We start from the raw sequence: 8,174 nt of genomic DNA on the forward strand, positions 1-8,174 counted from the left end.
ACAGCGGGGGTGTCCAAATTCAGAGGCTGCTTCCACCTGTGGACCCGCTCTTCGCGGTCTAAAGAAAGCCGGCTAGTACGTCACGAGCTCCCTCGGTGGAGTGAAACTCTGCTCCTTGCTATCTAAAATATAACTTAAAATATAACAGGGCACTGACGTAAACTCTTGACCGTCTCACACTTTGTTTAATTCGTTTTCTGTTTGACGTTTATCCAGCTGTGTGAAAACCCCGGAGTAACCCTCCCGAGGGATTAATAAAGTTAAATTTTATTTAATCTAATCTAATATTAATCTCAGCCAAACCGATTTACTCACGAACAAATAAAACACTGAAAAAGCCAAACAATAACATTTTTAAGTTATCAAAGTGACTTATATATCATGTTTAACCCAAGTAGCAAAAGACTGCGGGAGTTTGAAGACGATGTGTCGGTCGGCTCAGATATTTGAAGTTTACACAGCTACATTCTCACCTTAAAATATGTTAAAAGTTTTTTTGCGACCCAGAAAGAGAAATAAGAGTAATATTAAAACTAAGTCACTGCCGCCATTGTTGGAAACTGGAATTGGCTGGGCCCCGCTTTGAATTCTGCCATATGGTTTTTCAATTTTGTTGTCCGGGTGGAAAATTGGGAAAAATTCGGGAGAATGGTGGCTCCGGGAGATTTTCGGGAGGGGCACTGAAATTCGGGATTCTCCCGGAAAAATCGAGAGGGTTGGCATGTATGGTTGTGGCAACATCATTAACCTTGTCAAACACCTCAGAGTAAATCATATCACAGAATATGACCAGCGTATGTTGAGGCGAACTGAAGAGGAGGACAGGGACAGGTGCTGCTAGGGCGAGACACACGTCTCTCACGGAGTCCTTTAGTGCTGCAGGCAGGCAACGTGTTCAAATAGCGCACAACTTCAGTTGTTATATTTCTATGTGATGAACTCTGCATTATTAAGTGATGAGAACAAGTAATCTGATGTCCTGTAATCATTATGACTCTATAATTTGAGATACAATAAATAAAATTATTTTTTGTACAAAGTATCGGTATCGGATCAGTATCGTCGATACCACCCTTAATATTACTTGGTATCAGATCGGAAAGGAAATCAGTGGTATCGCACATCACTAGGTAATACACCTAACTGTAACAAAGAAGGAAAAAAATGTCTGTTTGTTGTTTAGACTCCGCCACACTCAAAATAAAACTGCCGCATGCGCAGTAGCCCCTCTCTGACCAATAGAAATTCAAAGCTGGCTGCATCTTAACAGTAACCAGGCAAAAAAAGGGAACCAAGGTTGTCTTTCGAAAGTGAAACTTATCAGGCAGAATGACCTCAGAAACAAAGAGCTAGTGGTGTGTAGTCTGTGGGCCTCGTCTTTAACCACTACGTCGCTGTAGGCTGTCTAATCCAAATCATGTATATTTGTGTCACAGCTGTTATCACATATTTTCAGAAGTTATTTATACTTAATCACATTCTTACTAAATCCATTTTAAAACAATTATTCATCCTCCACAAATTCATCTGGAAACCTATTCCAGCCAAATCAGCTGGAACAGCTGTGTGTCCTTCTCTTTCTGCGATGTTGCTGCAATGATAAAATAATGAAACGATCAATTCCTAAAATCAGAAATGTTGAATTTTATTTTTTTTAAAAAAACAAATAAAGAGGCAATATTTAAGTATTATTGTCTAAACCGAAGGGCTACAGACTGAATATTATGTATTTACATATAAAAATTAAAATATAATGTTGGATTTTAAGACTTTCTGTTATTTCTGATTCTCTTGTCCTCATCTGACCTCTGCCCTCACAGACTCTTTCTCATAACTTGCTGCTTCTCATATCAAAGAATAAAGTTACGTTGAAACCAAGAACACCATTGTTTTTCTTGTGACATTACCAATAAGTTTGATGTGTCACATGGCCCTCTTCCTATTGAAAAAACAAAAGTTGTATCCAAGATGGCCGACTTCTAAATGGCCACCATGGTCACCACCCATCTTGAGGAGTTTGCCCCCTCACATATACTAATGTGCCACAAACAGGACTTTAATATCACCAACCATTCCCATGTTATTACGGTGTATCCATATAAATGGCCCACCCTGTACATCAGCATCTGATCTAACCTATTTTTAGCAGTCACATACAGTGGTATGCAAAGGTTTGGTTATCCCTGATCACTTCCATGATTTTTCTTCATAAATCTTTGGTTGTTTGAATCAGCAATTTCAGTTAAATATGTCATACAGCATAATAACACAATGATATTTGAGAAGTGAAATGAAGTTTTTAGGATTTACAGAAAGTGTGCAATAGTTACTTAAACAAAATTAGGCAGGTGCATATATTTGGGCACCCTTATTGTTTTATTGATTTAAATACCTTTAGCACTGATTACAGTGCTAAAGTTTGTTTGGTGAATCCAATCATGAGAGAGGGTATTTATGGTGGCCAATTGCAAGTTTTTCTCCTCTTTGCATCTTCTCTGAAGAGTGGCAACATGGGAGCCTCAAAACAACTCTCAAATGACCTGAAAACAAAGATTGTTTAACATCATGGTTTAGGGGAAGTATACAAAAAGCTATCTCTGAGATTTCAGCTGTTAGCTTCCACTGTGAGGAACATAGTGAGGAAATGGGAGACCACAGGCACAGTTCTAGTTAAGGCCCAAAGTGACAGGTCAAGGAAAATCTTAGATAAGCAGAGGCAAAGGATGGTGAGAACCGTCACAGTCAACCCACAGACCAGTTCCAAAGACTTGCAACATCATCTTGCTGCAGGTGGTGTCACTGTGCATCGTTCAATTATTAAGCGCACTTTGCACAAGGAGATGCTGTAATGGAGAGTAATGCAGAAGAAGCCTTTTCTGTGCAAATGCCACAAACAGAGTCGTTTGAGGTTTGCTAAAGCACATTTGGACAAGCCAGCTTCATTCTGGAATAAGGTGCTGTGGACTGATGAAACTAAAATTGAGTTATTTAGACATAACAAGAGGCGTTATGCATGGAGGAAACAGAACACAGCATTCCAAAAGAAACACTTGCTACCCACAGTAAAATGTGGTGATGGTTCCATCATGCTGTGGGGCTATGTGGCCAGTGCAGGGACTGGGAATCTTGTTAAAGTTGAGGGTCGCATGGACTCCACTCAGTATCAGCAGATTCTTGAGAACAATGTTGAAGAATCAGTCACAAAGTTGAAGTTTGGCCAGGGCTGGATATTTCAACAAGGCAACGACCCTAAACACTGCTCAAAGTCTACTAAGGCATTCATGCAGAGGAACAAGTACAACGTTCTGGAACGGCCATCTCAGTCCACAGACCTGAATATTATTGAAAATCTGTGGTGTGACTTAAAGCGGGCTGTCCATGCTGGGAAACCATCAAACCTGACTGAACTGGAGATGTTTTGTAAAGACGAAAGGGCCAAAAAACCTTCAGCCAGAATCCAGACTCTCATTGGAAGCTATAGGAAGCATTTAGAGGCTGTTATTTCTGCAAAAGGAGGATCTACTAAATATTGATGTAATATTTCTGTTGGGGTGCCCAAATTTATGCACCTGCCTAATTTAGTTTAAGTAACTATTGCACTCTTTCTGTAAATCCTATAAACTTCTTTTCACTTCTCAAATATCATTATGTTTGTCTGCTGTATGATATATTTAACTGAAATTGCTGATCCAAACAACCAATGATTTATGAAGAAAAATCATGGAAATTATCAGGGGTGCCCAAACTTTTGCATATCACTGTACTAACAGCTAATATCACATCTTTACCACAGATAAACTTAGACAGACAGCAAAATCAGGTATTTACATGTTTTGTTTGTTAGATTTTTTATTAATCCCAGTTTAACTCCATCTGAGAAATACACTGGGATGAGATGGAGTTAAACCAAGAAGCGAGCTCTATATGTAGTACTAAAGCAGACACAAATTTTGCTTTTTTTTAAATAGTGACCTCAGGCTGAAAAATCCTATCCAATCAGAACTGACCCGAGTGGTTTTACAGAGAGTTTTGCCAGTAAGCACTGACACATTATTACACTTCCTGACATTCTGGATGAAAAGTGTTTGAATTAAGTCATGTGAGATGAGAAATGAGACCTCAGAATATAAAGTACTTTCTAATTTTGTAACTTTTTACAGTTTCTTTTCCTTAAATATTAAAATATTGTTCCAGGCAAGGTCATCATCTTTGGATACTTCAACATTTAAGCATAATGTAGATTTATCTACAGAAATAAAAAATAAAATAGAAATAAAGAAATAAAATGATTTTAAAAAGTTTCTTTCAGAGTACAAATAAATAAATTTGATTATAATAAATGTTTTAATTTTTAATATAGCTGATTTTTTGTTGCAAAAGATTTTGTTAGCTAGAACAATTTAGAGTTTACAGAGACTAAAAATAACAGTAAAAATTTTTTCCAGTGCTTTAAGAATGATTTTTTTTAAAGCTTTGGTGCAGCTCACTGTGCTCAGGGTTTTTTTGTCATTCAGCTTTTGGATTTAATTTCTCCTGGACCTCAGCCTTAAACTCAGAAACACATACTAATCTAACCTGACAGTTTTACTAACATTAAACATAATACTGCCATTTTTGAAAGAAACACCTTTTAAATCTCACATTGGAGTTCAGACCACATGGAAATTAGTTTTGCTTGTAGGACGAAGGAGCATTTAGCTCACAATATAAATAATTTCGCAGCACTTATTGTCCTCTCATGTTTTGAATGTGCAAAGTCTGTTTCTGAATAAATTATATATGTAATATATATGTAAAGCATAAATACATATAAATGTAAACTTCACAGGACTAAATCTGAATCATTAAATTGTTATTGTCACAGTTCTGGGTCGGTTCGACCCAGTTTTTTGAGTTGTTATGTTTTGGGTTATTTTTGAATGATGGTTTGTTCTTTAAATTTCTCTGGTGCTTTGTTGGGTTTTATGATGAATCTGTGTTTCAGTTATTTTGGTGTGTTTGATTGTTTTCTTATTCTCTTGTAGTGCTTATGATGATGATGATGATGATGAATCTATGTTTTCACTTATTCTGGTTTAGGGAGTAGTTCTTAGGTTTTGTGTTCCCATGTTTATTGCCGGTTCAGTTCAGTGTCCAGTCTGTCTCTGTGTCGTGTCTGCGTCTTTGTCTTATGTTAGTGTGTGCAGCTTTGCTCCGCTTGTCTCGTTAGCCCTGATCTCTCCCAGCTGTGTCTCCCTCCTGTTGCCCATTCCCTGATTACCACCCTGTGTATATAAGCCCTGTGTTTTCCCATGCTCAGTGTTGCGTCGTACCCTCAGATCCTGCCTGTGTGTTCCAGTTAGTGTTTTCATGTTTGGTTTCTGTTTTGTTTGGTGCCAGCTAGTGATCGGTAGATGAGGCCTCGTGAAGCGTTTCAGCACATTCCCCAAACTGTATCGATACTGTCGACACAACCTTGCTGTTTTGCTCCATACTGACACCTGCTGGACCTTAAATATCATTGCAGGCAACTTACTTCAGACTCACAACAGACACTAATTCAATGACCTAGTCATACTTGTATACACTGTAAGGTATTGTACTGTCCATGGAATCATTTTATATCTTTTACATTTCAAATATTGTAGACATCTTTAAAATATATTGTGAATGACATTAAGTGAAAATTAGAATGAAAGTATTGCAAATGTAATATTACCCATTTAAATGTAATTGACTCAGAGTTTATTATAAATTTTTATTCAGAAAAATAAGTTTGTCCAATGTTTTTGCATTCAGTCTATTGCGTTTTTTTGACACTATTTCCCCAGCTTTGGAAAATACACGCTCACAGGGCACAGATGAAGCTGGGGTACACAAAAACTGTAATGCCAGGTGGAAAAGGTTAGGATAAGATGTTCTTCTATTCCCCCAGTACGTTAAAGGATCCTCTGATCGTGGAATGTTTCTCTCCGCCAAGTAGCGCTGGACCTCAATGATGGAGTCTGCTGTTGCATTGTTTGTTTGTCTGCCAACTTCTTCATCGAGCCGATGCCACAGGTTTTCTGAAATAATAAAAAATGCATGGCCGTTTTAGTTTTTGTCATCTACTCCAAATTAGTACACATTAGCATCAAAATAAATGTATGAATAAGCTGATAATACTGAACTTGCCTGGAACAGGTGACTAGTGATGGGCAGATGAAGCTTCATGAAGCACTGAAGCTTTTCATCCAATTAGTTCACCCCAGCGCAAAGCGTCTTGAAGCTTCATTTGCTCTAGTAGAACATCTACAGGACGTAAAAATATTAGTTGGCATGAATTTGAAGAGTGTGGCCTTTTGCACACAGCCTGTAAATGTTAACAACAAAAGGAGTGTGTAAAACATGTATATTGTATTGATGGCAGTATACTGTGTATATTTATACTGGCAGTATGGAAAATTATCATTTGGAAATGCTTAAAATGGAAATGATCATTTACTGTGAGATGAGGTGTGGTTGGGGTGTGGACAGTGGTTGTGCTTTTGTAACATTCAGGTATGGACAGCAACACACTGAGGCTTTGAGCCTCAGTCCTGCCCACATTTTATTCTGTAAAAACTAAATTTTCACTGCTTTTATGACCTTTTAGTGGGGAGAACATAGCTAGGATTTAACGATTTAACAAATCTTTTAAATCCTTTGTCCTCCACAATGCTAAATGGCTGGGAGTCCTCGATCACCATGCTAACCAGGTCTTCATCTATTTGAGATTGTTCTCCTGAGGAAAGACAACAAAAACAAAGCACAGATATAAATATCACACACGTAACTTATTACAGTTGTATAATATTGTTATATCATTTAGTAACATTACTGCATGCTATATTATCATGGCATTTGATGGCTCACCTGGTCTTGCTCCACAATCGGTGTTCCCCTTATTCTCATGTAAAGCTCTGTAGTGCCTAAGCATGGATGAGGTGTTGTTGTTATATCCCAGCTCCCTGGCACATAGCAAACACTTCACCTTGTACAAAAGTAAAGGCAGCTTATCATAAATTGTATTGCACCATCATTATTATGAAAATACATCTTCTGTAGAAATTTACATACCTTGTTGGGAGGAATAAAATCAAAATGTTCCCACACAGGGGAGGACATCCTCCTCTTCTTAGCTGGCTCCATTCTCTCCTGACTTTCTCTCCTCACTCTCATAAACCTCCAAACTGTCTCCAAACTCTCACTAACCGCAACTCTCCATCAAACACCCACATTTTTGAATGAAGTCTGAGGGGTTTATATCGCTGTCATAGCTCGCGGCAAAGTTCGAACCACTTCCTGAACCAGTCACGTGGTACAGCCGGGCAGCGAGGCTTCGGACGTCATCATTTTCAGCTCCTCCCATAAATGAAGCAAGCCTCGATACGCGCTTCGCGGAAACGTCCCCTCCATTACTCGACACACGCTTCGAAGCCTCGATACAGAACGTCACATCACTACAGGTGACTGCTCTGATGAAGGTCCAGGCTGTGGCTCAGATGTTGTGCGGGCAATTACTGCAGCACACTCCACTTTCAGGCGATTGACTGCCTCACTACACTTGGAGGAACTACGAAATCCGAGTGTTTTAAATCTGGGGTCTAAAAGTGTTGATAGGGTCAACACACTTAATGACTCCAGATTAGAAGCAGTGTCTGTGACACGATGCCTAAGTTGGTCATGGAGATGAGTGGCAGCTTGTGTGTGTAGATGTAAAGAGTTCCGCTCAAGTGCACAATATAGCATTTTCATCATCGGGATGACCTTTGATCCTGAAACTCTCCTCAGACAACTCCACTGTGGCCTGATGGAAAGGGGCCAACACAAGAAGTGCTTCCCTTATGATGTTACACTCATCAGTCGTAAGTGGAGTTAAATCTGTTGGAAGAGAAGCAAGAGATACCCAGACTGCTTCTTTCTCATCATGTAGCCGTGACAGCATCTGATATGTGCTGTTCCAACGCGTTGGTACCTCGTTGATAAGTTTCAAGATGGGCCGTCCCATCTGCTGCTGGTCCTGGAGGACCCAGCCAGCACATCCTCATTTCTGCTGACGGTCCGGGGAAGTCTGTTCCGCTGTCACCTGCTGTATCATCCCCTGCGACTTCTACACCGTCACGTGCAGCATCATCATCAGCTACTTCCACATCGCCGCCTGCAGCATTGCCACC

At 39.3% G+C, this 8,174-nt stretch overlaps 1 long non-coding RNA gene across 1 annotated transcript; it reads right to left on the reverse strand.

Moving 5' to 3' along the window:
* Positions 1-6,676: 6,676 nt before the first annotated feature.
* Positions 6,677-7,356, reverse strand: LOC148096666 (uncharacterized). The gene is made up of 3 exons (XR_015717078.1): positions 7,078-7,356; positions 6,874-6,991; positions 6,677-6,742 (listed from the first exon to the last, which is right to left on the reverse strand). It is a non-coding gene; the product is annotated as an uncharacterized LOC148096666 (long non-coding RNA).
* Positions 7,357-8,174: the final 818 nt, after the last annotated feature.

Source organism: Neolamprologus brichardi, chromosome 22, assembly GCF_056152115.1.
Source record: "Neolamprologus brichardi isolate AB-2024 chromosome 22, ASM5615211v1, whole genome shotgun sequence".
Lineage (NCBI taxonomy): Eukaryota > Metazoa > Chordata > Actinopteri > Cichliformes > Cichlidae > Neolamprologus > Neolamprologus brichardi.